Source organism: Onychostruthus taczanowskii, unplaced genomic scaffold, assembly GCF_017590055.1.
Source record: "Onychostruthus taczanowskii isolate IOZ18803 unplaced genomic scaffold, ASM1759005v1 scaffold16, whole genome shotgun sequence".
NCBI lineage: Eukaryota > Metazoa > Chordata > Aves > Passeriformes > Passeridae > Onychostruthus > Onychostruthus taczanowskii.
Window position 1 is genome coordinate 6,540,593 of NW_024498795.1, and position 10,292 is coordinate 6,550,884.

The window sequence follows — 10,292 nt, forward strand, 5'->3', positions numbered from 1 at the left end:
GGCGCGCCCAGGCCCGCGGGCCGGGCCGCAGTGCCGGGGGCGGGAGCGCCCGCCCGTCCTGCCCCGGCCCGCCCGTCCTGCCCCGGCCGTGGCGTGCGGAGTGTGGCTCAGGGGGTCAGCCTTGCCCCGGCCCCCTCCTGGGGTGACCCGCAGCCAGATCTTGCTTCGATCTCCCAGTGGGATCTGCCTCTGCCGGGACGGCGAGGTCTCCATCCTCGTTGGGGGATTGGAGTGTTGCTCTTACGAGGGAAGGTTGAGGGAGCTGGGCTTGTTTAGCCTCGAGAAGAGACGACTGAGAGGGTGTATATAAATATGTGGGGAGGGGTCCCAAGAAGATCAGGCTCTTCTCCGTGGTGCCGAGAAAAAGGACAAGAGGCAACGAGGGGAGCGGATGCACAGAAAGTTCCACCTGAACATGAGGGAGAACTTTTTCACTGTGCAGTGACCGTGCACTGGAACAGGTTGCCCAGAGGGATGTGGAGTCTCCCTCAACAGATATCAAGAGCCCTCCGGATACAATCCTGTGCACTGTGCTCTGGCATGACCCTGCAGATGACCCACTGTGGACCTTCCCTGCATGACCTGTTCTGTAATTCTTGATTTTGTGATTGTCTGATTTTGTCTCACTTAAAATTACCTTTAGGTAGTCAAGTAGAACTCAGCCCTGGGTGGACTCCCTGTGTGTGGTAGCACACACGGGTCTGGGGTTGTCCAGGGATGGATTTCATGGCCAGATTTTTGAACGTGGTACCCACTTGCTCCTGGGCGCTGACCTTTTCATAACAACCACCTGAGTTGTTCAAATTCCAAGCAAAGGAAATTATAGCTGTACAGGAAGTAGTGTAATAAATCATATGAGGGACAAGTGATAGGGATGAGTGTTGCTCATTGTAGTTTTTGAGGAAATTTCTATCTCTCCAAGCTCTGAGGACCGAGAGTTCAGAGAATACAGATTTTTCAGATGCAGCTGGCAGCAAAGCATCATGGAATGTCCTGGGTTGGAAGGGACCTTCAAGATCATCTAATTCCGATCACACTGCTATGGGCAGGGACACCTTTCACTAGACCAGGTTGCTCACAGCTCCATCAAGGAGGAGCAATCTCCACTTGCAGGGCTGAGGCACCCACAGCTTCTCTTCCAGACATAGGAGGGATTAATAGTCTTGAGAGAATCTGAAATCTACGTGTAGGATAAAGTATTATGAACATGAGAGACACAGTCAGTCAAAGCTGGTGGAGATGTGAGAATATTTGGTCACATTTCCTAGATTCTCACTACCATTTGTAAGCTAAGAAAATTCATCATGGGAATGTGAAATTGAGTGGTACGTTTAGGAAACCATTGCCATACAGGAATGATTTTCTCAACAGCTAATTTTCTTGGCCAAGTGAGGCTATTTGATAGTGAGGCTAAGTTTCCAAGAACAACAGAAAAACAAAAATAGAAAAAAACCCCAAACACAAACCTCCAAATAAGCAAATTAAAAAAAAACCCCACAAACAAAATGAGAACTAGAACCAATTTAACATTTTTCTTAATTGCCACTAATTTTCATTACAAGAAAAACTGGCAGTTCTTCAAACAAGTAGAATGGTCTAACCCTTAAAGCAAACAATTAAAAAACATATAAATCCCAACACTTTTGTGCATTACACTCAGCCCACCCTCTCCTTATTGATTATATGTAATACTATAATTGGGTGTTTGAAGGGACAATTTATCACTGAAGTGAGTTAATCTAGTAAGTACAGCATCATAACAAGATAACCATTTTGGTTGTTTTAGTTGGTTTTTTTTATCCCTTAGGTCCATCCTCTAGAATTTCAATGTTCTTCCAAATCTCTAACTCTGCTAGATCCTCAAGACTCCTCTGTTCCTCCTAAAGGATGCAGGCCACTAGGTATGTTATAGACTGTTCCTGCACAATCACTATTGGTCATTAGAGCAGCCTCACTTGCAGTTGTTATTTTGTGTGCTACCAATTCACTTTCAAGCAAGATAACTCAAGCAAATGTGTGCTGACCACCTCATTCCTGTGCCTGCACACAAATATTCAGCAACATTAATACTTTCAGTCCTTCATTAAATGAACTGAGCTGTGAATACCAGGCTTTAATTGCATAACCTTGAGTGGTTTGCATAGTTTGTTCAGCACAAGAGCTTTTTCCTGATGCAAAAGCAGAGAACCCACAAACATGAAGTGTATTCCTTTGTGCCTCCAGTCAGTTGCGAGCCATTGCCATTCTTGCTTTTTATCTCTTTGGGTATTTGGTGGGGTCATCTTGGTAAGCATGCATATATTTTTCATGTCAGCAAGTTCCTGGAATCCAGACCTTTCCCTCAGCATCTCTCACTATTCACTATGTAACTTCTCTTAATTTTATAAAGATATTTATATTGGTATGGTTCATACATTTTCCCCTAAATGGGAACCTGTATATATGAGGTATTAAGTGTATGTGCATCAGTAGAATCTTACCAACATATATACATAAGAATATGCCAATATTACAACATAAAAGGTTTTGTTGAATCTGTACAATTTTTATGGATATCCATATTTTTTGGGATATATGCCTGCACTTCAACTCATTTATAAACAGAAATAAAAGATTAACATAGGGGAAAAAAACCCACCAATCAAAAAATAGCTCAAAAAACAGAGATAGAGATGGGATTTTGATTTCCTTGTAATTGTTTGGTGAAAAATAATCAATGTGCTAGTAGGTAGTGTAGTCTGAATTGCAATGTTTTCATTACAAATTAAATTGATATTGGCCAGCAGAAAAAGAGTTGGAGCAGAACTCACAAGGTTGCTACAGCAGCAGGGATGAAATAGAAAAACAGCTTCTATCCTCTTGAAAAGGAAAGAAACAAAAGGAAAAAAAAGTCCCCAAACCCCCAAACCTCTCTCTTATTTGATTAATAAGCATATGTATGGAAAAAAGGGCTATTTTAATACATTATTCAGCTGTGCTCTTAGGGCAAACTGTAGCTAAAATTTCCATCACTCTTCTGCATCCTAGACACTCTTAGGGCAGCCAACACATGTGTTTATGTTTAAAAATGTGAAGGGGGCTTGGTTCAATGTGGGAAGCTGCCTGGAGATGTCACTTTGTGTCTGTACATTGAATTTCCACTGTACAGCCTTTAGTATATGTCATCTGTCATGCCCCAGGCCTAAACTCTTTCTTTTCATGCAAGTTGTTTTTGTCTTCTGCTACATCTTGTGTTCTTCTAGATTTGGTCCAGGTGGAATTTATTTCCAGAGAATTATTTAAAAGAAAATACATGAAGTATTCCTTTGGAGGGGGGGGTGGGGGCAGAACAGGGCTGGTTGGCTAGATCAGCATCCCTGGCTGTCAAACCCAGTCTCTCTAAGCTTAAAGGATATCGATGGAATATTGACTGGCTGGTCACTATTCCAGGGGAAGGAATCTTGCTACTCAACTGACTACAACAGTATAGTTAATTTGAATGTCTCTTTAATCAATCTATCTCGCAGGCTGTTCTGTGTTACTTATGCCATCACATCTGAGCTTTGTTACTGTTATAATTTATTTATCTTTTCAGTACACATCTAAAGGAATACTGTTATGTCCACATTTCAGGTGGGAAAGTGAGGCCTTGGTAATTTTGGCTGTGTACTCTTTGAGACTGAAAACATTTGGGATGGTTATCTCATGTGTTAAGTTTTGAGGATTTCCTTCAGAAACTGCTTGGAATATACTGTTTTGGAAAGAGTGGCAAGTAGATTTTTGAGACGATGGCAGTCAAAATGAACACAAGACAGGGACTGGAAACTTATGATGCCAGAGTGGTCTAAAATTGGGATTTCAAAGGCTTTTGCTATAGTACATTGGAAAATTTATAGCACTTCAGAAGAGTGATCCAAGAAATAGTAGTCCTGACCTACATTGGAAGAAATGCTAAACACAGGGGTATAGCTAACATCTTTCTTTCCCAGAGAGCTCAAAGTTTTGTAGAGCTTCTTCAAGGTGCCTAGCAGGATGCAAATTCTCCCTCCCAGATTAATATCCTAGGACAAGCTCTTATTAAATAAGTCAGTGACTTTTGTTAACTTCATTGCTCCTGTTTTTACCACATGAGCTTGTGAAAAGATATCTATCTGCAACTTCTTTATTTCCTCTTCTATATTTTTTTTCAAAAAAAAGCAATTACTTTTTCTCTCCTGTTTTCAGAAACTTCAACTCTGAATGTTTTTCCCTTGCAGTTCAGTGGTCCACTGTAATTCCCATGTGAGTACTATATGTGAGTTCCCATGTGAGTTTTATATGTACTCTCTGAACAACTTTTATTCTGAGCAAGAAACCGCCTTTTTAATGTTTGTTCCTTTCTAGTCTGGAATATTTTATTTACGGTGTGAGTGAACTGAAATAAACTTTTTTCTAGGCCAAGAACCCATTTTGAGATTTCAAAAACAGCAATTTTGAGTGATATCGCACCCTGCTTTAGTTCCTTAGTATTTTTTTCCCCTTTATAATTCAATATTAGCATTATTTCATCCTTATTGGCCTCATTTTTGAGAAATTCCTTACATGCGTGGGATATTTATCATCCAGTGTATCCAACCAGAAAGCAAATAAAAATTAGGAAAAGTCCTACTGTAAACAACGTTGAAAGTTCTTTTTTTTACTATCAGTTTTAAGCAGGTATTCTCATTTATTTCAGCGTAGAGCTTGGCTTCCTGATTGTACGCTTAAATTTGAACAAAGACAATAACAGGATTTTATGTGAGGGAGGGACTTTCTTACTAGTACCATTAGTGTGAGGGTTAATAGGCTGCATTCTGATCACTGTCACTTCTGAGTAGGTTTTCTTTTGACACATCTTGCACATAGAGAACAGCTTTACACATGCAATCCATGCCTTTCTTCAGGCAGGAGTGAAGAGCTTTCCACATCTTCTTGGAAACCAAATTAACTTCTACATATGCAGGGACTCTTGGGACAACTGGAAGGAAGTAAGCAGGAGAAGCAGGCACTCAGCCTTCATTTTCTAACAAATTTGGGGATGCAGAATACCTTTAGCTATTTAAAACACTTTTACCCTTTAGCTATTGCCATGGGTTTGTGTGGTCTGCCACAGGAACTTTGGTCTGTCCTGTGAAGGTAAGCAGCTCCCCATCCCCAGTGGAAAGCTGTCTTAGGACTGTATTTTGCTGAATTCCTTGGTTCACAAAAAATGTTCATTAGCATCTATGAAATCAAACTGGTGCCTACTTTTTTTTTTTTTCCCCTGTGGTTGAAGTTTCCAATAAAGTTCTGAAGTACACTAAAAAATTTAGAGTAGTTTTCCTGATGCAAGCGTATCTACCTCAATCCTGTTTCTAGCAATGCAAAAAGTAAAATATATTTGCTATTGAAATGAGAAACTTGGTAAAGTGAAAAAAATACATCCTGAAGATAAATGGACATGCAAACAAATTCTTAGATTCAAATGAAAACTAATGATCCAATAATCTCTGACTACTGTAATAAAATAAAATGTGAAACAAAGCTTCAAATTATGCAATCTTATGGAGCTTAGGTTGTTATTATAAGTTGACTGACCAGGTTTTCTCCTTACTTTTAATTCTGCACTTTTCTGAGTGATTTCAGAGAGCTATTGTTAGATATTTTTCAAATTTTTTGATTAATAAACAGAAATAAACTCTGAGGTTTGATAATCAATATTGCTAATTATTGTGGTTAACTTGAAGGCCTCGATTTAAATATGGAAGGATTACACTAGATGAAGATATTAAAATACTTTGCTCACTATAAGGAGTAGCAGATTTTTTTAGAAAGCATGAGGTCAGTATATGGGTTGCCTTTATTGTATGCAATGACTTTTAAAAACTCAAAATTTTTTTCTTTCTTTTATTTTTCTGTGAAATACCAAAGAATAAATTCACTCTAGATAAAGATCTAGATCCCAGAGAAAGTTGGAATTTACTGTTAAGAAAGTGATCTGTTTATGCATTTCAAGACCACTAGGTGCTGCCTATTCACTGCAGCAAATGTTACAGTCTCTTTTATAGTAAATTAGAGGAAATGTGTGAATTATTCATAGTATCAATCTGAATTTAAGGCCTTTTGCTTCCCACTGTAATCCAAATAACTGAGAATAAAGCTAAAAAATATGGTAGAGGGCTTATGTTGTCTAGTTAAGAGAAGCATTTCCTTGGCTACTTAGTTTTGAGCCCTCAATTACTGACATGGGGAATAAAAGGTATCAGGAAAATCCTGCAAAAAGCCTTTCCAGTGTTTTAAGAAAGGAGAACACCTAAAAAGACCTCGTATTCTAGTCTGACTGGTACGGGAGGGATTTGCTGTCAGGCAATTACTGAAAATTGAAAAATAGAATTAGTTCACTTAAAAGTTTATAATCTCACTTTAGCTTTGATGCTCATTATCATCTTAAATGCGACAACTATTATTTTATAAACAATGTGGGAAGAGCTGGTTTCTTACGGTTAACAGTCAATCCTTCCTAATGTATTTCATTACCTGCTAATTCTGTACATGCAACTGCAGATTAAGGACAGACAGCAGCAGAAGAATAGATTTTTCTGCTTGGTTATAATAGAAAAAAAATAATGCAGATCTCTAGCTTTAAACAAGCCTGTCCAGGATAGTTGTAAATAATGCTTAAGGATGAAATGCCAAGAGCAGTCACAGCATGTGAGTCACCTATCCCTAGACAAATGGAAGCTCATGGCTGCATCAAATTTCATGGAAACAGTTGTGGTTTCGCTGTGTTTGACAAACCTGGATTTCTGTGTTCTACAAGATGGACTGCTGTATGAAGTTCAACACCAACCGTATGAAGTTAAACAAGGACAAGTGCTGGATTCTGCAGCTGGAGCAGGGCAACGCTGGATGAATGTACAGCCTGGGGAATGAGAGCAGTGCCATGGAAAGGAACGTAGAATTCTTGGTCATTTCCAGGTTGAACATGAGTCAGCAGTGCCCTGGCAGCAAGGAGGACCAACCCTGTCCTGGGGGGCATCGCCAGCAGGGCAAGGGAGGGGATTGTCCCTCTCTGCTCTGCACTGGGGCAGCCTCACCTCCAGTCCTGTGTGCAACTTTGGGAGCTATAATGTAGGAAAGAGATTGAGCTCTTAGAGAGCGTCCAAAGGAGGGTCAAAGGGGTAGTGGAGGGCTTTGAGGGGAAGCTGTATGAGGAGTGGCTGAGGTCACTTGGTCTGTTCAGCCTGGAGAAGAGGAGGCTGAGGGGAGGCCTCATGGCAGCGTACAGCTTCCTCACGAGGGGAAGAGGAGGGGCAGGCATTGATCTCTGCTCTGTGCTGACCAGTGACAGGATCTGAGGGAATGGCTTGAAGTTGTGCCAGGGGAGGTTTAGGTTGGATATCAGGAAAAAGTTCTTCACAGAGAGGTTGGTTGGGCACTGGAACAGGCTCCCCAGGGAAGTGGTCACAGCACCAAGCCAGAGAGAGTTCGAGAAGCATTTGGACAGTGCTCTCACGCACCTGGTGTCACTCTTGGGTTGTCTTGTGCAGGGCAGGAGCTGGACTTTGATGATCCCTGTGGGCCACTTCCAACTCAGGACATTTCTGTGATTCTGTTACTAGTTCGGAAATAAATAGGGGACAAGAAATAGAATTAAAGAGCATTGATAGTTTGCCTATATTAGCATATTATGATAAATGAAACATTGAAATAAAATATGCAGTATGCAGAAAGCCGGGTTATTATTACTATGTGTGTTTGATACCACTTTCTCTTTTCTAATGAAGAAGAGATGAAATTTCGTTTTTCCTTTGACTCAAATAGACCATTTTTTCAGAAGGAAGAATAATGAAGATGTGAAACTAATGTTGAAAAGCAGAACTAAGCATTATCAAAAATTTTGGAAAGATTTAGATTAAAAGTTGCAAAAGTGCAATTGTTCTCTTCATGTCAGTGAAATGACTCTAAGAATGAAGCTGTACGTATATTATTTTCAAGGTCTGGAAAAAAAAGTAATGCTTGAATAAACAGTGAAATAAAGAAAATTAGTAGTCTAGATGAAGAGATTCATCACTTCTATAAAATATCTCCCTAGTAATACTTCATGTAAAGATTGTCATAAGAGAACATATATTTATGTGACAGAGAGCTCAAGGGACCAATGTCATAGTAAGAACATGGGTAACATTCTGAAGCAAAGTTTAGAAACCATGAACCCCCTGTATATTCAGCTTTTGCTTTCTCCTCTCTTTATTTGCAAGGTGCAGATCATATATCCCAGAACAATGTTATGATCCAGAAAATTTAACACGAATCAAAACACTCTCAGCGTTCTATTTTTCAGTGGTAAATCCCAAATCCATTTAAACTAATGGGAGGTTAGTTTTTCCCACCTGTAATTTCAGTACAGTGAAAACCCATCAGTGTATCATTTTAACCACTGGCTGGGAAGTGCAGGTTGCTACCAGCTGTGTGGAACAGGCACAGGATATTCCCATCCATGTTTCTGAAAGCTTTGTTTTTCACAGCCACTGCCAGGTTTGGGGCCATCCAGTCAGTCTTCTCTGCTGCAGATTTCCTCTCCTTTTTCAGTGCAAGAGACTTGGCATTCACTATTTATACTGCAGCACTGTGTAATCTTCATTAAATAGAGTCAAAATGAAAATGTTATGTACTGGATGTGGGAAGTGTCAAGCTCATCTGGTCCGTGTCATCACTTTGTAGCACACGTTTTGTTTCCCGGCAGTAAAAATGAGAATGATTTGGGGAACACTGTAATGGGTTGCACCATTGCCTTCTCTAAAGATCTATCAGAAAAACAGCTTTTAATTGTGTCTGGGGTATGGAAGAGACAATGTGACAGAGCCTGCCCCAGTGAACAGTGCCCAGCTGTGTGGGGTCAAAGCTTTAAATTCTAAATTCCTGAAAACCATCAGTTATTTAATGGTATTATTTTGAGCTATGCATGGCAAGCCTGACCAAAGGACCTGCTTAATGAATGCCACTGTTCAGAATTTTGTGCGCAAATAGCAGACTTGTGTCTGATCACACAGTTGCCCAAGTTACAAGGTGGAGACCTTTATTTGTAAGGAAGGTGTCTTCCTTATGGCAATGACAAGATCACCACAACAAGCATCTCATTTTTCAGGTGGAACAGAACATTTACTTTACTTGAGGAAGGTAGAGAGGAGAATATAGAGTAGCATCTTTTAAAATTAAATATATTTATATCAATAATTAATGTGCTATTGAAGTTCTTCTTGAAATAATATTAAATAACACTAATTTTCAAATTAACTTGGAAACCAGAGGACATGCCAGTGAGGATTTCCAGCATTGTTTTAGAGAAGGGGAAGGAAACTTGAGGATCTACTTGTCTCCTTAAATCCCATGCAAAGTAAAAAAAAAAAAAAAAAAAAGCCACTTGAGGATCTACTTATCTCATTAAATCCCATTCAAAGTAAAAAAAAAAAAAAAGCCATACAAAGTAAAAATGAATTTTGTTAACAATAACATCATAAACTGTCAGTAAGTGTTATTTCATGGAAAATAGAACTTTCCAAACAGTCATGTCTATTTCATAGTGAACTGTGGTTCTGATGGAACAAGACAGTTGTATTGATATAGTAGTGTTGGAATTATCCAGAGGGTTTGACATAATAAAGCACATTCTGAAAAAAAAAAAAAAAGTTCTGAGTCCCACGGGATGACCAGTGTACACACCATGTAGAATTAAAGTTGGATTGAAGAGGTCTTGAAATGCAGCTGATACCAGGCTGTCAGAGCTAGGGTGCCTTGAGCAGGTTCCAAAGGGGTCGTTAAAGTACTTCAATGCTCTTTTTAAAATCAATTGTGTAGATGATGATACAGAATCTTTGCCTGGATGGTTTAAAGATGACATAAAGATCGACCAGGGAGTATAATGAATACAAGTTGCTTTACAGAGGGGACCTCATTACCTAATTAAATGCAATTACAGAGTCCAAAGAACTGTGATTCAGAAGAGACACATCTATAACTAGGAGTCATTACCGTTCACAACAGTCTTTGCCAGCACTGAGTATTTTTCAGCAGGGCTACATGGTCTTGGCATGCGGTTTTGTCTGTGCTGTCCACTGTATTCTGATTAACTCTTTAGGGGCCATCTCAGGCATGTCTTAATTGGATTGGATGCAACTGGTTCCAATTGGATTGGATCTTGCTTACTCCCTGTCTTGGTAGATGAGTGATGCAAAGAATAGCTGAAAGTTCTGTGTAGGCAATTGTCTCAAAATCAAATATTAAGCCTATGTCTAGGAAGAAGGCGCAAAGGGAAA